This window comes from Mirounga leonina, unplaced genomic scaffold (genome assembly GCF_011800145.1).
Source record: "Mirounga leonina isolate KUSES-001 unplaced genomic scaffold, KU_Mleo_1.0 Mir_173, whole genome shotgun sequence".
In the NCBI taxonomy this organism is placed as follows: Eukaryota; Metazoa; Chordata; class Mammalia; order Carnivora; family Phocidae; genus Mirounga; species Mirounga leonina.
In genome coordinates this window covers 60,497,470-60,519,214 of record NW_023270447.1, presented here as the reverse complement: position 1 = coordinate 60,519,214, position 21,745 = coordinate 60,497,470, and the positions used below count along the sequence as shown (strand labels likewise).

The window sequence follows — 21,745 nt, the reverse complement described above, 5'->3', positions numbered from 1 at the left end:
GTTGCTCGAGGTTTGGTCTGATCGAATGTGTTCGCACAGCTCCCTGCACAGACTGCCTCCTGTTCACGTCATCTGTGGCCGTGTGGTTCCCAGCAATTACACCCACTGGCAGCTCCGGAGCCAGGCATCACTGTGGCCTCCGCCTGGTCTCTCCTCCCTGTCCCTCTCATGCCCGATACCCACAGTTCCTCAGTACATTCCTTACCGCTCCTCGGATGCCACAAGGGGGCCCAGAGCTCGCTCGGCTCAGTGGGATCGTTGGGTCTGGTCACAGCTGACACCTGCTTTGGTCAACACTTCTGGGTGGTTTTCCCTCCAATACGACACTCTAAACATGGCAGGAAGGGGGAAGAACCATGGACCATAAATAACCGTACTGCTAGCCAGAAACACGCATACCCAAAGCGCAGAAAAATGTACAAAATCATTGTCCACTTCTGACTCGAGCTTTTCTTCCAAGCTCTACAAGAACATCCAGAGAACTGTTTTCGGGGATGGCTTACCCCTAAGACCACCTCCGTAAGCAAGGGGCTTTTCTTTTTCTTTTCTTTTCCTTTTCAAAGATTTTTATTTATTTGTCAGAGATAGAGAGCGAGCACAAGCAGGGGGAGCGGCAGGCAGATGGAGAAGCAGGCTCTCCACTGAGCGGGGAGCCCGATGTGGGGCTCAACCCCAGGACCCTGGGATCATGACTTGAGCTGAGGGCAGACACTTAATCAACTGAGCCACCCAGGTGCCCCTCAAGGGGCTTTTCATGCAGGCTCTCCCTGCACCTAAAATGCCCACCGGCTCCACACTGGGAGGGAAAGTTCTCTCTCAAACTCTCCTGCTCTCTGCTGATGCCCCACTTGTTTGTGTCCCATCATCCTTCCCTTCCCTCCTGCAGGAACCTACCTCCTGGGACTCTGGTACAAGTTGTCAGTTGTTTGGTCCCAGCTGGTTTCACATCAGGGGAGGGGGGTGGGGGTGGGGGGGGGCTGCTGGGGCCACTGGTTAAAGTATCTACAAGAAATAAAGACCGATTTTCCTACTACCAGCGTCCATCTCTTCTTGGCATCGGGCCATGTGCCATTATGCAGAAAGAGCTGTTGACTCTCCAGTCGGAAGTCACATGACCACACGGCCCTTTTGTCACTCTGGTCTTCGTATGTCCCATGCTTCAGGAAGGCAGCGAGGGGCCCACAGGGGACCTTGTACGGCCACCATTGTTATTTCTATCTCAGAGTGGTTTCCACAATTTCCCCCTGACTTGAGATGGGATTCCAAATTTCATTACAGCTCAGGCCTGATCAATCTTCATTTCTTTGTGCTGTAAATCTGCAAGCTTGGCAGTCAGAGTGAGTTTGTACCCTGGAGCTTGAGAAGAAAGGTTTAATCCAAGATGTAGCCTAGAACCATCACCCATTAGGTAAAAAAAAAAAATCTCAGACGAGACCCCCCTCAGTGGATTTCCTTGAGCCACTGCTTAAAGTCACACATCATGAAATCCCCCCAGATACAAACCTAACTCCAGTGCCACCAAAAGTTTCTGGGAGAGCCGGAAGAGCGGGCTGCCTGACCCTCTGTCGAGCAGAATCCCCTCAGGCACATGCTCCTGGAGCACCCCTCTCCCCAAGGCAGAACCACACTGTCGCTCTCTCCCCCCATCGCTTGGTGCTCTGGCCCCTGCCCGCCAGGCTGGCTCTGGCCTTCTCTGCTCTGTGTATCAAAATCCTGCCAGCCTGAATATTCCACTCAGCGAAAGAGAAGCCAGCCAAAGGGCGCTTTGCAAAACAAAAGCCCAGTCATTAGCTAAGCGGCTAAACTAACCAAATGTTGTTCCTCGAGTGTGCCCCTGTGGGCCTCGGCGTCCCCCACCGCTCCGTGACACATACCGGCATCCAACTTTGTCTTATTGTTTGAAATGACATTTCCACTCCTACCCTCACCCCATCTTTCTGCCCACCCCCTTCTCAATGTGTGCAGTTACGAAAATAGATTGAAAAGTTCCATCCCTTGTTCAATGTGTGTGTTGCCTGTAAATACTAATGGGGTGAACGGTAATTATCTGGTACTCAATAATAAGATGTTTCATTGTGTGAATAAACTGGGTAGAATTACATCAGAGAACTGACCCTTGACTGATTACGTTGAGGGGAGAGAAAGAGGTGGAATATACAGAGGAAGAGACCTGTACCACCCCCAGATCAAGGGTCCCGCTTGGGGGTGCCTGGGTGGCTCAGTCAGTTAAGCTTCTGACTCTTGATTTTGGATCAGGTCAGGATCTCAGGGTCCTGGGATGGAGCCCACATCAGGGTCCTAGCTAGGCGGGGAGTCTGCTTCAGGATTCTCTCTCCCTCTGGCCCTCCCCCCTCCAAATAAATAAATAAATCTTTAAAAAAAAAAAGGGGGGGTTCCGCTTGTTGCAATTAAATTGAAACCAAATGAAATACTTTTGCTGCCTCATGGTTTCACCTTCTTTTTCTTTCTTTTAAGATTTTATTTGTCAAAGAGAGAGAGAGCACAAGCAGGGGTAGCGGCAGGCAGAGGGAGAAGCAGGTTCCCCGCTGATCAAGGAGCCCGATGCGGAACTCGATCCCAGGACCGTAGGATCATGATCTGAGCCAAAGGCAGACACTTAACTGACTGAGCCACCCAGGAGTCCCACAGCTTCACCTCTATGCAAGAAACATAGTTTCCTGAATATTTACATTAAATTTTAAGCTCACAACTTTAATAAAGTTTTACTAAAATTAAAAAGAAAAAAGTTCTGCCCTTGCCAACGTTGGAACAGAGTCACTCTTCACCAACATTCCAAGCTCCAAGCTTACTTGTTTTTACTAAATGACACTCTGGCCTAATATTACCCAATAGAACTTTCTGCAGTCATGGAAACATTTTATAGAGGCACCATCCAATATAGTAGTCACAAGCCCATGTGGCTGCTGAGCACTTGGAAAGTGGCCAGAGTAACTGAGGAAAATAAATTTATTTATTTAATTTTAATTAATTTTAATTAAAATAGCCACAGGCAACCGGTGGCTACCATATTGGACAACACGACTCTAGCCTAATTCCACCAATGACAATGAGGGACGTCATATGAAACCGTCAAAGAAAATTCAAAATTACATTGACTGTAGGATAGGGCTCAGGGTGTTCACTAGTTCATATGCCGTCCTCTCGCTAGGAAATATTTTTCTCGGGTGTAAGGACCTGAAGAGGCAAAGCTGCTCTTAAACAACTAGGTCATTTTGTTGTGTTTTTAATCCTAAAGATACTATGAATTACATACTAGTCATGTTTCCTTTTTCCTTCGGCTGCCAGGAAGCTCGGCCAAATTTCGACAGCGCCGTAGATACCAACATCACCCTGAGTTCCAGTTGTCCCTTTCCTACCCTGTTGTCTTTTTCATTTGTCTGTTTTGTTTTTAGTGTCTCCTTCGATGATTTTTAGTACATTTACAGAGTTGTGCGACTATCCCACACACATTCCATCATCCCAGAAAGAATCCTTGTGCTCATTTCTAGTCACTCCATATTCCCACAGGCAACCGCTAATCTACTTTCTGTTTCTGTAGATGTGCTTTTTCTGGGCATTTTATATAAATGGAATCATATCATATGTGATTTTTTTGTGTTTGGCTTCTTTCACTGAGCATAATGTTTCTGAAGTTCATCTGTAGAATCTATCAGTACTTCATTCCTTTTTATTGCCAAATAGTATTCTACTGTACAGATATACTACATTTGGTTTGTCCTTTCACCAATTGATAAAACATTTGAGTTGTTTCAGCTGTTTTGGCTATTGGGAACACTGCTACTATGGACTTTCACATGAGAAGTCTTTCTGCAGACATATGTTTGCGTTTCTCCCGGGCACATAGCTACAAGTAGGATTGCTGGGTCACATGGTAAATTTATGTTAAAAATCTGCCAAACTGATGCCAAGTGCCACACTGTTTCTCATTCCCCCAAGCAATGTATGAAGCCTCCCGTTTCTCCACATCCTCGTCGACACTTGTTATTGCCTGTCTTTTTTATAATAGCCATTCTCATGGGTGTGGGGTGGGATCTCATTGTGGTTTTAATCTGCATTTCCCTAACAACTAACGTTGAGCATCTTTTCACATGCTTATTGGCCATTCGTATGTCTTCTTTGGCAAAATGTCTATTCAATGTCAGTGTCTTTTGCCCATTTTTAAATTTAGTTATTTGTCTTCCTATCATTGAGCGGTATATTCTGGATATAAATCCTTTTTATCAGACATAAGATTTATAAATATTTTCTCCCTGTCTGAACCTGGTTTTCACTTGGTGTTTTTTGAATTGAAAAGTTTTTAATTTTTGTGAAGTCTGATGTAGCATTTTTTCTTCTATTACTTGTGTTTTGGTGTCATTCCTGAGAACTCTTCTTAACCCAAGGTCACGAAGATTTTACTCCTGTGTTTCTTCTAAGACTGTTACAGTTTTAGCTCTATGGCCCTTTTTGAGTTAATTTTTTTTTAAAGATTTTATTTATTTATTTGAGACAGAGAGAATGAGATACAGAGAGCATGAGAGGGAGGAGGGTCAGAGGGAGAAGCAGACTCCCTGCTGAGCAGGGAGCCCGATGCGGGACTCGATCCCGGGACTCCAAGATCATGACCTGAGCCGAAGGCAGTCGCTTAACCAACTGAGCCACCCAGGCGCCCTTGAGTTAATTTTTGAGTATGGCATGAGATAGGAGTGTAAATTAATATTTTTGCATGTGGATATCTAATTGTCCCAGAACTATTTGTTGCAAAGACTATCCTTTCCCCATCAAATTGCCGTGGCACCTCTGGCAAAAATCAACGACTATAACTGTTAGGGGTTTATTTCGGGACTCTTAATTCTGTTCCACTTATTTGTGTATCTTTATGCCAGTATCACACTGTCTTGGATTACTGTTTTTGTTTTTTTCTCACTTACTCTTTATTTTATTTAACTGGAAGAATAGGTCATCCCCTTCCTCTTTCCCCATATTGATATTAGCTCTTGGCAAGAATGTAATTGAGGCTTCCTAAAATCAAGCCATCAAAGCCTCTCTTGTGAAAATCATTGAAAAGTCATTAAAGGGACTATGACCATATTCTTATTCATACAAATCCCAAAGGGGATCAAGAAAGGAGCAGACATTCTACCCTTGCCACAATAATCGGATTTACTGATTCCCAGAGAGAAGGGAAGACACACTGCTAATTATGAGGCAGTTAAGGAATTATTTCCTTTCTCAATAATGGCTTTAGAATGTTAGACCTAAGAAGTAACGTCTGTCTTTGAGCTATGGGTATGAATATATGTGTTTAGCAAGTTCAACATTTAAGGAAACCCATATGGATATAGCATATCAAGAAGAAAGCCCTCAAAGAAAAGAAACACACCTTGAAAAATGGGATGTAGACTGCCAACTTCCCCACAAGCATGAGCTTCGGGAGGACGTGCCAATGTGCAGGTTACTGACCGACTTAATGAAGCTCCAGACGTGACTCTCCAGTTATCTTGACTTGGGGAACTGAATGGGGGAGGGAAGGGAGCCAGGGAGATAGACACACCCCGCCCTATACTGGTGAAGACCCAAGGGATTTTCTGCAAGTGGGTTACCAGGGGAAGTTAAGGACGGATGAAGTCCAGAGAGAAGCTGTTCAAAGGAGGCCAGGAGAGTAAAGTTAACATTTAAATCTTGAGATACTAGGGGCACTTGGGTGGCTCAGTCAGTTAAGCGTCTGCCTTCAGCTCAGGTCATGATCCCAGGGTCCTGGGATGGAGTCCCGCATCAGGCTCTCTGCTCAGGGGAGAGCCTGCTTCTCCCTCTCCCTCTGCCCCTCCCCCTGCTCCTGCGCTCTCTCTCAAATAAATAAATAAAATCTTTTTAAAAAAATGAATCTTGGGGTGCCTGGGTGGCTCAGTCCTTAAGCGTCTGCCTTCGGCTCAGGTCGTGATCCCAGGGTCCTGGGATCGAGCCCCACGTCGGGCTCCCTGCTTCATGGGAAGCCTGCTTCTCCCTCTCCCACTCCCCCTGCTTGTGTTCCCTCTCTCGCTGTGTCTCTGTCAAATAAATAAATAAAATCTTTAAAAAAAAATGAATCTTGAGATACTTTTCTCTTTGGTCTCTAGGAAAGTCCTGCTTATTGTCCAGCTGTAATTTTCTTTTGCTGCATTATAATTACTATTTAAAGCTGTCCTGCCCTTCATTAAATCAAGTCACATCTTGCAACCCAGCCTCATATGATGGTCTTGGGGAGAATAAAAAGGTGCTGTGGTGAATGGGGCAGGGGTCCTGCTCTACCCCCACCTCGTTGCTGGGGTTTATGGGGATGGAGCAAAGTTTTCTTAAGGTATCTACATTAAGGTGGTGACAAGCATTATGAGATGTGATCCCCGTTAGGACTTAGACGATCACTTAAAATGGCAGGCCAGCTCCCAGTTGAACAACTCAAGGGAGGTCTAAGACTAAGCCTTTCACTTCTCTGCTTATGTTAGATGAAACCCACCTCTGAAAGGGGTACTGGGGAGAGGTAAACATCTATGTAATAGTTTTAAATGCATTCATTTATTCACAAATATAGAGAGTCCTACTAGGTACTAGGCATCTTCTATTGCATGCTTTTTTCTAAGTCACCGAAATCCTTTGTGAAAGAAGATAAGGGAGAGAAAGAGGAAAAAGCACTCAATAAATCTTGGTTGAATGAATGAATTGCAAGAGCCAGATGGCATGAGCCTTAAATGAGCAGGGATTCTTTCCATGAGGCTGAAGGAATAATGATCTGGGAGTGGTTTTTGAGAACGAGGAAGGTTCTGCCCCTGCCTCCTCACTCTGTGGTTGTGGAGGATGGCAGCTCCCCTGGAGACAGCTGCTGGGTCCTCAGTTAGGCAGGAATTAGAGAAAGGACCTCTGAAGGGGCTGAGGGCTTCTGGAGGGCTACAGGGAAGGTTGAGGAGGGAGCAGTGGGAGGTCGGATCAGGGGAAAGGAAATGCAGAAGAAGGTTGATGGAGGATGAAGCCAGCTCTCATTCAGATAGTGGCTGAGGATTACCAGGATATGGGGCCCAGTGGGATTAGCTTTTAAATAGTCCTCCAAACTGGTGCTATTAGAGTCTTGATTATGCTAATTCTAATAATCATCAAACAACTTCTATTTTCAAGAACCTGTGGTGTGAAGCTCTGGTGAAGCTCCTTATAAACACAATTTCATGCCATTCTCACAATGTTGCAAAGTAAGCAGGGTCCCCTTTTTACAGAAGAGGAAACTGAGGTTCAGAGATGTCATTTGTCCAAGACCACACAGATAGTAAGTGCCATGACTCTAATTCAGACCAGGTGTATATCTCCAGACGCCAGGCTGCCCCCCACATCTGGTCTTCCTGACTGGGGCCAGTCCAGCCTGTGGCGTTGGTGGTATTGGTGGCATGTGGGGAGTCCCTGGAAACCTGGAGATGTTCGTAATATACACCTATGCAGCTCCAGGCCCCTAGCCAGAAGCTCTCACCACACTTCTGAATCCCATCTCCACATTGTCTGAGATGCCCATAGACTCCCCCACCTTCTGCACAGAGCTGGGGTCCCAGAGACAGACGTATGCATCATTACTAGTGGAAGAAACAGGGCTCTGCAAGAATGTCTAACAAACAACCCTGATCTAGACCAAGGGTCGGGGAAGGCTGCCCCAAGGAAGTGATGCTTGAGCCGGAAGTGAAGATGAGCTAAAGGTAAAACAGGTGGGTGTGGGGAAATCATCTAGAAAGAATGTGCGGGTGGTTGGGAGTGAGGTGTTATTGTGTGTTTGAGGAATTGAAAGGAAGCTGGCACAGCGGAAGGGAGCCGAGCAAGGGGGAGGGTGATGCTGGATGAGACTGGTCATAGGCAAGGGGAGGGCATTCGGCACATGGTAAGAAGCTGGCTTTTTATCCCAGGAGCAATGAGAAGCCATCAGAAGGTTTTAAAAGGGGAGTGACGTGGTAGGACAGGAGAAGGGCAGGACAGGTGCAGTGAGATCAGTTAGGAGCCCCTGTAGGAATCCAGATAAGACGCAATGGTAGCTGGGACCAATGAGATACCGGCAGAGATGAAGAGAAGAGGGTAGGTTAGAGAGATGCTTTAGAAGTAAAATTGGCAGGATTTGATGATGGTTCCTAGATCTCTGGCTTGCCTGTTAGGTGGACAATGGTGCCATTCACTGAGACAGACAACGTTGGAGAGGTGAGAGATGAGGTAGGTCTTGGACACGCTGGGGTTGGATGCCTTTGAGACATCAAGGTGCAGATGTTGACAAGGCAGTTGGCCCAGCACCTGCTGGTCAGGAGCTTAGACAGGAGGTTCCCCGGGCTGGAGACACACAGATGTGAATCATCAGCAGATGCATGGTAATTGAAGCTATGGGCATGGATTAGATCACCAGGGAGAGTCCACAGCGAGAGGAGGAAAAGGCCTGGGAATCGGCCTTGAGGAACATGAGCATTTGGTGGAGGAGGGCGACCCCGCAAAGAAGTCTGAGGAGAAGACCAAGGAGTTAAGAGACAAACCAGGAGAGTACAGTGTCGAGGGAGTCAAAAAAGCCAGTGTTTTAAGAATGTGGTAATCAAGAGATCTAATAAGATGAATACTGGGGGGGGGGGGAAGCCCAGCCAGTTTGAGACATGGAGGTCATATCTCAAGCATCATGTTCTGGGGGAGCTGTGGGGGGTGAAAGCCAAATTTGACTGAATGTTGGACTGAATAGGAGCCCCAAATGGCCAGCAGTGAGGAAGGGAGCCAGGTGGAGGTTGCAGGGGGCAGGTGGATAGGAAGGATCCAGTTGGGAGGGTGCTCAGAGAAAGAGGGGATAACACTGAGTGAGTGGCCTAGGAAATGGAGGATGGGCAGGAGCACTGGCCTGAGATAGGAGGAGGGGGGCTTTCTCTAATGCAGCAGGGGAGAGGGCAGATGTAGGGAGACGTGGGCTGTGCCAGTGGGAGACTGGGGGCATTCCAGTCTAGTGGCTTTAATCCTCTCTAAAGGAGCAGCAAGGTCACCTCTGTTATTGAGGAGGAAATGGGCTGGTGGGAGACTTAAAGGGAAGGGGGAAGTTTGGAAATGGCCATTGCAGGGAGCAGGTGCAGAAACGTGCCGAAGGCCCATATGCCATTAGGGGCTATGATTTATGGGAACATCAAGCTGACCTGTGGAGTCACTTGGCTGCTTGAACACAGCACAAGAAGGCAGATAGGAGGGGCGCCTAGCTGGCTCAGTTGGTAGAACATGTGACTCTTGATCTTGGGGGTGCGAGTTCGAGCAGAGATTACTTAAAAATAAAATCTTAAAAAAAAAAGGCAGATAAGGAGGGCTCACTGGGGCTTGGGGTGTGCCAGACACATATGATCAAAAGGCAGAGAGGAAAGGGTTTGGGGTACTGGCAAGTGTTATTAAAGTATGGGGCCTTGGCATCTAGAGCTGATGTGTTAGGAGAACATCAAGAGGTGAACAGGGTGGAGGTCTGATGAGACTGAAGAGCTATCTCGAGGTCACGTGAGCAAGGTGGGAACAGTGGAGGTGTGATCAGAGGTGGGGTCACGGCTCAGTAAGGATGGGTGGCCTGGGGTGTCTGCCTGGCTCAGTCAGTGGAGCATGAGACTCTTGATCTCGGGGTTGCGGGTTTGAGCCCAACGTTGGGTGTAGAGATTACTTAAAAATAAAATGCTTAAAAAAAAAAAAAAAAAGAGGGGCGCTGGGTGGCTCAGTTGGTTAAGCGACTGCCTTCAGCTCAGGTCATGATCCTGGAGTCCCTGGATCGAGTCCCACATCGGGCTCCCTGCTCGGCAGGGCGTCTGCTTCTCCCTCTGACCCTCCTCCCTCTCATGCTCTCTGTCTCTCATTCTCTCTGTCTCAAATAAATAAATAAAATCTTTAAAAAAAAAAAAAAAAAGAATGGGTGGCCTAAGTGGCCTTTGGAAGATGGGCATTATGATGATGTCAAGGAGCTGGCCTATCTGCGCTTGGACCAAAGTGACCCAGGCAGAGGGCAGGAAGCAGCAAAGGCTGCTGGGAAGTCCACTAAGCTGAAAACAGGCAGGGCCATTGGATTTGGCAAAACGGAGGTGAATAGTCATTATGGCAAGAGCAATTGCCGTGGAGTGTTGGTCCGAGAGCGAGGCTGTAGTGGGCTGAGTATGAGCATGAGATGGGAGAGTGGAAGCTTCATGTATAAACAGCTCTTGGATTTGCTGCGAAGGAGAGCAGAGAAATGCTCAATGTCTCCCACTCTGAGGGGAGTGTGGGGTCAAGGCAAGGAATTTTTCCTAGGATGGGAGAGATCTAAACATGACTGTAAGCAGGTGGGAATGACACAGTAAAAAAGATGGGGGTGGTGGGGGGATGGGGAGAAGCCAAGTCCCGGAGAAGCCGAAGCATCCTGCACCCAGGTGGGGATCAGCCCCTGCTATGGTGGGAACCAGGAGGGAGACAGAGAGGAAGGAGGCGGGGGTGGGCCTGTGGATTTGGTAGTGGGGAGATGATGGAGTCCTCCTCTGGTGGCTTCTGTTTCCTCAGAGAAGCTTAAGGCGAAATCATCAGCAGAGTGTTCTATTGAGAAATTAACCCCTGGCCCATTTTTCCCCCTTATAGTGACACATCAGGAAGGAATGAAAGGCATCAACCAGGCTTTTGTGCTTGAGGCCTGGGCCTTTTTTCTCCCGCCCCACACCTGAGAAGGTAAACAGACTACTGTGCGGGTCTAGAGTCTGAACTCTTTCCAGTGGGCTAAAAGGGAGAACACCACATATCTCGGAGTTGATTGGCCAACATGGAAGAATACAGGGCCAGGGGTCAGGCATTCCGTATCCCCCGGTGACAGGGCCTCCAGGAAAGGAGCTGTGTATCACCAAAAAATGCCAAGAACTCAAGGCTGCCACTTTGGGCATCTAGGGGAGAGGTCCCCTTGAAAGAGCCTGGATGGAGGGAGTGGGGGGCCCCTTACCAAAGCCCAGGCTGGACCAGGGAGACCCTGTAGATGAGGCCACGGCAGTGGAGGCCCCACGGCAGTGACGGCTGATGGCCGCAAAGCAGCAGTGGCCTGAAAAAGACCTCAGCCCTTCCCTGCCAAGCTGCGGGGCACAGACTGACCATTTTGGGGGGGTGTGCAGCCCCTGGAGTTCTCGGACAATTGGAGGGAGGCGGACGAGAGTTGTGAGGGATATGGAATTCTTACTGATCTCCTGGGTAGGGACTCAAGCTGAGGTTAATCTGATTTAGACCGACTAAGAGATGTATTTACGACATGAGTTTGAGGAGAGCGTCCAGTGGGCCCAGGCCCTGCACAAAAGGGTGAACAGTAAGTGGGAGCTGACATCTGGCTCTCCCCTCACCCTGCACCCTGGGGCTGGAACACAGCAGACACAGAACTACCACGTGGTACCACTCGGCCTTCACAGACGAGCACAAGGACATCCCTCCCCGCCAGGCCCAGGAGCAGGGAGGCAGGTCAGTCCCACACGGACCCCACGCTCAGAGTTTGGCAGTCTGGACAGAGTCTTGGCTCCTCTCCTTCCATAGCTGTCACGTACTCACAGGCCCGGCCACCTGAGGTCCTTATCTGTGTGGCCCTGGGGCCTGGGCCTCTGGTTTCTCTACCTTGGCCTGGTGTCCGGTTTCATGTGAGGCCCCGGGCAGCCTGCACATGGGCATCCTCGTGCCCTGCTTCGGCCCACACTTGACCACACGGGGTACCGAAAGATGGGTGAGCAGGGGACTGGAGCCCAGCGGGCTGAGTTTTCCAGACCACTGTGTCCTTGTGGGGGCTGAGGCAAGAGCCTGGTTAACACAGCAGAGAGTGGGGTCTGCTGGCTTCAACTGCAGGAGTGTAAAGGACCTTGCCCACTCCACCTCCAAGTGCTGTGTTCACAGACCAGGCTAGGCTGGGCAGAGAGAGCCCCACTGCCAGAGCTTTAGACCCAGTGAGGTCCGGGCTAGCAGGCATGCAGGTCTGCAGACATCACAAGTCCCTCCAGCATATGCTGGGCCTACAGAGGCCCCAGCGTTGGATGAGCTCTGAGGCTTGGTCAGGGAGCTTTTCCCTCCCTAGTCATTTATGTCTGATGGATCCCTGAACACAGAAAAGGAAAGTTTACCTTTTCACTCCTTTAACAAAAACATGCGGAGCATCTATTGCGTGTTAGGCCCCCACATTGGCCACAGGGATATGGCAGTGGGCAATACAGTCTCATCCCTCCTGCCCTCAAGGAACCCACACTCTGTGGGGTGTTGATACCTAGTGCTTAGCACTTCCACAGGCAAGCCCTCAACCCAGCCAGGGATTAAGCATGGCTTCCTGGAGGAAGCAAAGGCTGTAAACAGGTTCCAAGGTACCCACTTAGGGACCTGGGTGGCTCAGTTAAGTGTCTGCCTTCGGCTCAGGTCATGATCCCAGGGTCCTGGGATTGAGTCTCGCATCAGGCTCCCTGCTAAGTGGGGAGCCTGCTTCTCCCTCTGCCTGCTGGCCCCGCCACTGGTGCTCTCTCTCTCACAAATAAATAAATAAATAAAATCCAAGGTACCCACCTAAGGAAGAACAAATCTTAAGGGGTTTTACTTAATGACTATGTGCAAGGGATTTTATGACCACCTTGGCTTTGTATGGACTGAAACCCCCAAATCAGAAACTCTGTCTTTCCCCATCCCCCACCTCTCCTTTCCTCATCTTTCTGTCTCCCCCTACCTCCTGCCCTTTATGTTCCTCACAGAGCCACGTGGTCTCTAGTCGCTTTCGATTTTTCAAGGTTTGCAGGACTGGTGACTGATTGGATGGGGTTGCAGGAAAGAAAGAGTCCGTGTTCCTGGCCCTGTGACAGGATGAATGAGGATGCCATGGCCTGAGATGGGGACTCCTGACGGCCAGCAGATCTGGGATGAGAGAGAGAGTGAATTCAGTTTACCTGACAAACATCCCGGGAGTGGTATGGAAAAGGTTCTTGGTTAGATGAGAACTGAGCCCAGAAGAGAGGCCCAGGCTGGTGACAGACTGGAAGTCATCAGCATACAGTTGGCGGTGGCCAGGATGGTCCAGGGGGTAGGAGCAGAGGGGAAAAAGGGGTGGCCTAGGATAGACCCTGGGAGGAGCAGGAGATGGTAAAGGAGATGGAGAAAGGGTAGCCAGTGCGTAAAGTATAAGCCATTGAAGCCAACGGGAAGTCAGCAAAGAGCAGGCATAGTTGGCTAAAAAGTATATGTTTTTAAATTTGGGAAAAAAACCAAGAAACTAAACCAGCTCCGAACTCAGAAAACCGGGCAAAATGTCTAAAGATACATAAAACTTACAATACCTCCCCCACAATACACCAAAATTACCAATGGGTAAAAAACCACTGACTGGGAATATTCATTTTTGATCTATTTGTCTTCCGGATCTAATTGTTTGCCCAGAATCACCAGAGCCAGTCCATCCCCTTCTCACACACCAGGGGGCGCACATACACTGTTTCTGAATCCAAGTTCTGGGCAAAAGCAGGCAGTGAATTAGGTGAGAATCAGAACTTGACCCCTCAGCCCAGAAGGGCAAACGCCACCTCCACCCCTGCCCTGCACATGAACACTGTGATGCCTGAATCCAGGTGCCTCAACAATCCCCAAGCTTCATTTACTTCTCACCTGACCTCCAAACTCACAAAGGTATCAGGGAGACCCATAGAAGATCAGAGACCCCCAGGGGTCAACTGACCTAGGGCAGTAGGGGCAGGTGCCCATCTTCCCAAGGGAAGGAGAGGGCTGTGTGGCTGATTCTTAAATGATGGTGACACGGACTGGGAGGGTGGGTCTGGAGCAGATGGGGAAGGGGGTGCTTTCGTGCCAACATGTGTGGCTGGCTCTTGGTTTGGAGCTCAGCAAGTCTCCCTCTGAGTTAGGACTTGGAATGAATCTTCAGGTAAGTTATAGGTTTAGCCCAGAAATTTATAAGGTCAGCATTTGAGTTTGTTATGAGAAGTCAGAAACTCAGTACCAAGGGTGTTTTGTTTTTTAAAATCAGGTTTGGGGGGACATTATTAAGTCTTGAACTCAGGGACCAATGAAAGACTTGATTCAGGTTCACAGCTGGAATTGGTGTAAGTATTAGGGTGTTGGCCAGCCTCTGGCCGGGGTTGATACCAGGTCAGATAAGTAAAGGGTGAGCATGGGGATGAAGATTTGTGTGGAGTTTCCACAAAGTCAGTCTCATTAATCTTGCATTCTAAGATTATTTCTAGAGTTGGGGTAAATTAGGGTCTTAAATTGCCCCAAGGATTTGTGGGGTTTAATTAAGGTCAGTGTCTGCGGTAGGGTCCTTTTCAGGTGACCCAATCCAGTTCTGGAACTGGGAATCCCAATTCGGAAAGTATTGGTGTTGACCTAGGACTGAGAGTTTTATGTAAGTCTTGGGGTTCAGAAGAGAGTAGTGGGGTCCATAGCAAGGTAGCTGTTGCACTTTAAGGCTCATATAGGGGCCTGGGGGTCAGCGTTAGTGCCGGGGTCCATTGAAAGACCAGAGTTGGTGCTGGTGTCACTACTGAGTTTAGCCGGGTAAAGATGATAAAGGGGTTTAGACTCAGAACTGGTATTTGGGGTCAATATAGGGGTGCAAATTAAAATGACTACTTGTGCCAGTGTGGGAGCAGATTTAGGAGTCTGGACTCAATATTGCGTTTGGGGAAGGGTCTGGGCTCACTATCAGGTGCAGATTTGTATAGGGAGGAAATGGGGTCCTCGAGTAGTTACCAGGTTCATATTAGGAGTGGGAGCCACTCATAGGATATGGACTTCGTATGGGAGTTTGGGTCTGTCCTTGCTCATGACTGGGGTTCTGGTCCAACACTGGAGCTCCAGTCGGTTGAGACTCAGGGTTGGGTTGTGGCCTCGCTGGGCCTACGCGGCTCCACCGCTCTACGAGTAAGAGTGCACGAGGGGAGGGGCGGCGCCGGGGACGCGCACGGCAGGGGCAGGGGCGCGGGCGCGGGCGCGAGCGGGGGCGCGCGGCTGGAGCTGGCGCGGGAGCGGCGGGAGCGGTGGCGGCGGCGGCAGAGGCGGCGGCTCCGACTCCGGCTCGGGCTCCGGCTCCGGCTCGGGTGGCGGTGGCGGGAGTGGGACCCGGCGGCGGCGGCGGCGGCGGCAGAGGAGCGGCGGGGGCGGCGCCCCGGGGGGGGGGGGGGGGGGGGACATGCGGACCGACGGCCCCTGGATAGGCGGTGAGTGACCCCCGGGCCCCCCTCCAGTCCCTTCCGCATCCGTTCCTTCCCGGCTCCCGCCGCCCCCTCCCCGCGTCCTCCGAGCGGGGCTAGAGGCGCCGCTTAGGCCGGGCCGCGCCCCCACCTGCCGCGCCCGCAGCCTCGGCTGGGCCCCCCCTCTGAGCCTGGCGGCTCCTCCCCGCGCTTACCCCGCGGCAGACGCGCCCCCCCCCCCACCACTGGTGCCGCCGCCGGCTGGCTAGCTCCTCGCCGCCCCCCGCCGCCCCCCTCCTCCCCGCCCTCCGCGCCGCACCTGAGCCGCAGCCCGCGCCCCCCAGTGCAAAGTTTCCCTTTGCATTTGTGCTCCGCGTCCTCGGTCCCGCCTCGTCTCCCCCCGCCGGCGGGCCGCGCTCCGGGGGCGGCCCTCCACCTCCCACCGCCACCCCAGCCCCGGGCGGGTCCAGGCCGCGCCCCCGCCCCCGCCGCACAGGCGCCCCCTCCCAGCCGGCAGGGGATCCGCAGCCGACGCGCCCCCGGCTCGCTCGCGGCCCAGGCGCACGTGCGGGCCCGGGGTGCGCCGGGCGCGAGTTTGGAGCCCCCCGCCTGCCGCGGTAGCCGGCACGGGCAGGGGAGGGGCGGGGCGGGCTGTGCCCACCCCCACCCCGGCGCAAAGACCTGAAGGCCCCGGAACGACCTGTCCCGTGAGGACGTGTCCCCTCGGACCCGCTCCGGAAAGTTCACTCAGTCGCCGCCCCGCGCCCGTCCCGTCCCGTCCCGGTGTGCCCCGGTCCCCATCGCTGTGCCCACATTTCAGGCTCAGCTTCTGTTTTCCTGGGTGTCTTGGTCTCAGTGCCCTTCAGTGTCTGTATCTCTATCTCCCTGTGTCGCTGCCTCCCAGTCTCACCCCCCGCGCCCCCAGGGTTTCTCCCGCTGTGTGTGGCTCCCTCCCCGGGCCTCTCTGTTCTTCCTGCCCGCGTCTCTCTGTACTCCCTTCCCCATCTCTCTCTGTCTCTCTCTCTCGTCTCCTGTTGGTTTTTCGGTGTCTCTGTCTCCCACTGACCAGGATCTCTGCCCGCGCTCTGCTAGGCCCCCTCCTCATTTCTCTGGAATGCCGCCTCTCTGGTTCTTCCATCCCCAGGGTGGGGGAGGGGCTGGGCTTTCTCCCCATTTCAACGACCCGCCCCCCCAGCCCCGCTCAGTGGAGGGCCCCCAAGGTGGAGCAGGTTGGGCGGTGGGAGCCCGGTACCCGAGCTGTGAACTGGAAGGGAGGGGATTCTCTGGATTCCCCTGAGGGCGGCCAGGCAGAGCCTGGGAGGCTGGACTGCTGAGTGTTGGTGATGAAGGCTTCACTTTGGTTCCTGAAGAGACAAGGGCAGGGATCCAGAGTGACCTGGTGCGGAATCTGGCCAGAAAATCCAGGGGAGTGCATTGGGGTGGGAGGCCTAGAAAAAGATCCAGGAGGATCTTTCTGGGGGATCCTCAATGGTGAGGGATCCCCTGGGAAGGGAAGGGATCTGCTGAAGAATCCTTTGGGAGGCATCAGAGATCTGATGGGATCCAGAGGAGGGTTCTGAGAGGAAATCTCAGAAAATTCTATGCTTGGCGCCTTATTAACTCTTGCTTCAGGGAGCAAGAAAATCCCTGTTTTTCACTGATTATATGAATGAGCCTAGGGCTTCAAGAAGGAGCAGGTGTAACTCCCCAAGCACAGCCCCCAACATCCGCAGCCCCGGGCACAGGCCACACACACACACACACACCCCTTCATTCCCACACTCAGCTCCCCCCCCCCCACACACACACTGCACATCTACTTGCCTTCTTGCCCTCACACTTGCACACGGGGGCCTGCCCCGCAGCCGGAGCTCAGGCATCTACTGGGCTTGCGTGCCCACGCACCACTCTGTGTGCCCACTTGTGCCCTCATAGCACCCCTTTGCACATCCCGGGGAAGGGTGTGTGCACACCCACAGTCTAGCGCACTCTTCCTGCACACATTTTCTTGCACATTTTGGCTGGCTCAGTTTCCCCCTTGTGATTTGAAATGTGTCTGTAGTTTGGTTTTCCTCTCCAGTTGCTCTTTCCCTTCCCTCTTTCTTTCAACAAGGAAATTGTTTTAATATTATTCCTTCCTTCCTCCTTGTCCTTCCCCCTGCAGCTCCTGGCCTCCCCTCTGTTGAGCCTTGTTCACACTGTGAGCATGGGGTGGTGTCCAGGGCCTTGATTTGGGGGCTGGTGAAGCAGTTGGAGGGGGATGGCTGCAGGAAGAGTAGATGGGCTGAAAAGCTTTTCTTGGGAATTGGATTGATATGCAGCAAAATGCTGGCCCTGGTGGTTTGCGATCTCCCCGCTGTCTCCCATCAGCCCTGACTAGGAGTTCAGTGTGGAGGGCCCTTAGTCAGGGGCAAGTGGGACCCAGGCCTCTTTGATAGAGACTGTGACACATGTCACAGCTTCTGCACTTTCCAGCTTCTTCCTCCCTGCGCCTCAGTTACACCCCCTGTGAAATGGGACAGCTAATCCAGCCCTGACTGTTGTGAGCATCCAAGGGAGCTGTGGCAGTGGGTAATCAGCAGTGGCAGGCCCTCCTCGTGTGACCGACACTGTTGTGTGCTTGGGCCCAGCTTGCAGCCAGGGCCCTGCCCTCGAGAAGCTCATGGTCCCTGGGGGAACAGATTGCATCATGGGAATGCAGAGCAATTCACTAACCTCTTACTGATTGCCGACAGTGTGCCAGACTCCGGGCTAGGCACTTTCAGCCGGGCTGCCCTGCTTCCGAGGGGACTGGCAGCTGTGCGGACGAGGCAGCCCTCCCCTCAGGAACAGCTGAGGTTGAGCTCAGCGTCAGTTCATCTAAAGCAGCTGTGGTCCTGAGCAGACGTCACAAGGTTGGGGAAGCTGCCGCCACATGAGGCAAGGGAGAGTTCAGGGGTCAAAGTCAGATGACTTCCAGAAGAGACCGAGAAAGGGCTATCTGAAGTGGGTTTTGAGGAATGAACAGGAGTTTTCCAGTTGAACAAAGAGCACTCCAGGCAGAGAAAATAGTGTGGGTGAAGACTCAGAGGTCTTGAGGTATTCTAAGGTATAGCAGATCCCAGAGGGCCTTTAATGTCCTGTAAATAGCTGTGACTTTACTCTGAGAACACAGAAGGGAGCCGCCAAAGATTTAAAGCTGGGGGAGGGGGAGGGGTGGAATGTGCTAGGATCAGATTTACGTTTCCGGAAGAGGATTCTGTGGTTATGGGAAGTGGATGGACCCAGGATGCCCAGTGAGGAGGGTGAGGGTAAGTCAGGTGAGAGGTGATGGTGTCTTGGATAGGGCAGGAGCATGGAGCCAACTAGAAGGCACATTTATGAGGACAGGATGATTTATTGGATGTGGAGGTGGAAGAGAGGAAGAGGAAGGGGTCCAGGTTCCTGGGAGTGACTGGGTGGGGCCCTTCCTGAAGGCCCTGCAGCGTCACTGAGCTGGGACAGGGAGGAGAGGTAGATTTAGGGGGTGGAGAATGAACTCGAGCTCGCGGTTGGACACGTTGTCTTTGAGATGCTTGGGACATTTGAGTTCCAGTGCGGGCAGAGGAGACATCCAGGAGGGGGCTGAGAGAGTGCTGAGCCGTGCTCGTCAGTGGTTAGTGCAGGCTCTGGTTCCAAACTGCTGAGGTGCCACTCTGCTAAGGAGCAGTGTGACCTTGAGCAAGTTGCTTAACGTCTCTGAATCCGTCTTCTCCTTTGTTAGGTGGGTATAAGACAATTCCGTGCCTCGTGCTGTTGTGATGAGGATTAAGGCTGGATATGCAGGAGGTACTTAGAAGAGGGCCTGGCCTCTAGTAAGCATGATACCTCAATAGTATTAGCAAGTAGTCATTATTGAAATTATCGGAGGGGCTGGTGCAGATCCACCCTCATCAGAATCACAGGGTGGGGGCTGGCAAGGGGGCGCCTTTGAAACAATACCTTGTTGAGGTTAGGGGACCTGCTTTCCTAAAATAGTTGCAATTCTGAACTGAGGTTCGCAGGTTGGAGGAGCTCAACAAGGAGAATGCTTGGCCCCAAGCTGCCTGCCCTCGTCATCATCTATGGGATTGTGTGTATTGCTCAGGTGTATTTGACCTTCTGGTGGGCTGGTGTGAGACTAGAGGCCTCAGTGTGCTCAGTCCCCCCTTCCCCCCACCCCACCTGGGCCCTGGGTGTCTAATGAGGTCCAGATGCACCGGTCTCTGTGTGCCCCCCCCACCCCAGATCAGAGAACGGTGTTTTTTGCTCCTCGGCAGTGTTTTAGCTGCTACTTCTGGGGACTGTTCTGGCGTAGCCATAGGGCCTGCCTGGGAGCTGCTCTGGAGGGGCCCTGGTGTCTCTGCTCCTCTAGATTTCAACTTGCTCCTTGTCCTGCTGCCAGACAGGGCTCCAGGTGTGGCACATGACCAAGAGCCCTCCTGGGGGCCAGCCTTGGGTGGGTGCCAAGGACTCTTACCTGATCCTGGTCATTGCTGCCAACCTCACCATTTCTGAGGCCCTTCTGGGGGCCAACCAGGGATTCCAGACTTGGGTTTGGTATCAGTCAGACCCTTTCCGAGTAGCTTTCCAGTTGGCCTTCTGGGTGTATCTGGTGGTCCTGATTGTTCTGGGTTTGTGCCAGAGTGGGTCTAGAGTGGTTCTGGGAGCTGCTGCTGGTGAACGTGAGGGGTGATTCTGATTGCCTGTCTAGGTTGTTTTGGGGCCCGTTTGATCCTGGACTGGTGTGATGCCAGGTACTATTCTGGCTGTTCCAGAATCCTGCCCTCATGCTGTTCTGTGTACTTTAAGGTCTTTCCCGTTGCAAAGTTTTGTCTGTTCTCTGACCCACCTCCAGGCCATTTGGGACATAAACCCCTTTCCTGGTCAGTTTAGGTCATGCTCCTAGTGCCAGCTGGCTTAGGGACCCTCCCCATTCTCTGCCTCAGACCCTGTCCCTCTGCCCCAGGGTCCCTGAGCAGTGGAGGAGCCAACAGCCTCATATCTGGCAGCATGAGGCCCCGGCAGGCGTCCCCAGACAAACCGGCCTTTGAGTCTAGGACATGGAAGCTGGTTTGTCTGGCCAGACCCGCCCAGCAGCCTGTGTGCTGGGAGCAGCGGCCACAGGGAACCTTGTGGAAACTCAGTGGACCTGGGGAGGGAGGTGTGCAGCCCTCCTGAGGGCCAGGGCTATTGGTTCGGGCAGGGGCAGAGGCCAGTGGAGGCCAGAGAGAGGGTGAGCTGCAGGGTCAGCACGGGATGGTGGTGGGTCGGCGAGGCCCGTCTTGGTCCGTTATGATGAGCCTCCCGTCAATGAGGACGTTCCCCCATGCTGGCAAAGGTGGTCAGTCTCAAGGGAGGACAATTCCCAGGTGCAGGAGGCTGGCTTCGAGTTGGTGAGGGTGCTCCCTGACCCCCGTCCCTGAGTGTCCGTTTTGGGAGGAGCCACGGTGGAATTGCTGTGTTTGTGGGGGTGGGAGGCTGAAGAGAAGCCCACTGTGACGTGCAGCCTGCCCTGAGTGGGCCCCAGTGGCGCCCAGTCGCTGAGCTGTGGCGAGGTGGGGGACGAGACTGTGTGGGCATGTCTGACCCCCACCCCCACCCAGGACGGTGCCTACGCTTCTAGAGGGAAGAGCCGGGCTGTGTGGCTGTGTGTGTGCCAGGGGAGGGGGCATCCAGGGGCACACCTTCATTTTAAAAATTACAGAGAAGCAGAAAGTCAAAAATAAATATTGCTGCTGAAGCTTCTTTGAAGGCTACGCGTATGCTGGTGTGGTTCTTCCAAGCTGCAGTGTTTTCTTTGAACTCATTCGTGTGTTCATCCACTCATTCGGCATATCCTAATGTCCTGATGGAGCACCTACCATGTACCTGCTCTCTCCTGGGTGCTGGGGCTACAGAACTGAGCCGGGCACACGCCAGGCTTATGGTCATGACTCGGTAATTGTATAAAAGAATAATCTGTGGGGCGCCTGGCTGGCTCCATGGGTTAAATGGCTGCTTTCGGCTCAGGTCGTGATCCTGAGGTCCTGGGATCAAGCCCCACATTAGGCTCCCTGCTCGGCGGGGAGCCTGCTTCTCCCTCTCCCTCTGCCGCTGCCCCTGCTTGTGTTCTCTTTCTCTGTTTCTCTCTCAAACAAATAAATAAAATCTTCTTAAAAATTAAAAAAATATAATTCATGACATTTGTCATCACTACTCCTAGGCAAGGTCCAGGCATGTAGTCTGGGTCACCATGGAAGGCCTCCCTGAGAAAGTGCCATTGGCTCTGAGATCTAAGGGATACTTGGCAGAAGCGTGTGAGCAGCATGTTTTAGGCACTGACAAGGCTGGAGACTGCACAAAATGTGGCACATTTGAAGATCAGAAGAGGAAGTTCTTGTGGTTGGCTGGCAGGCCAGAGCTTGGGCCGGTGGGGCTGCAGAGGTGGGCAGGGCCTCTGTTCTGCTGGGGGGGGTCTCAGGAGGGCTAGCTGCAGGGGTAGTGGGTGCCTCAGTCTGTGTTGCTCATGGCTCTATGCTGGTACCTGGAAAAAAGCCCAGCACATAGTAGATGCTCAGGAGTCCTGAAAAGAGAGTGAGCGAGTAAAG

At 52.2% G+C, this 21,745-nt stretch overlaps 1 protein-coding gene across 7 annotated transcripts in view; it reads left to right on the top strand.

Annotated features, from left to right (window-relative positions):
• Positions 1-15,130: 15,130 nt before the first annotated feature.
• PTPRF (protein tyrosine phosphatase receptor type F) overlaps positions 15,131-21,745 on the top strand; it is an 85,492-nt gene continuing 78,877 nt past the window's right edge. For all 7 annotated transcript variants that reach the window (XM_035018798.1, XM_035018795.1, XM_035018792.1 and 4 more), the window contains exon 1: positions 15,131-15,185. The gene's annotated coding sequence lies outside the window, so the exon portion shown is untranslated. The remainder of the gene's footprint in view (positions 15,186-21,745) is intronic.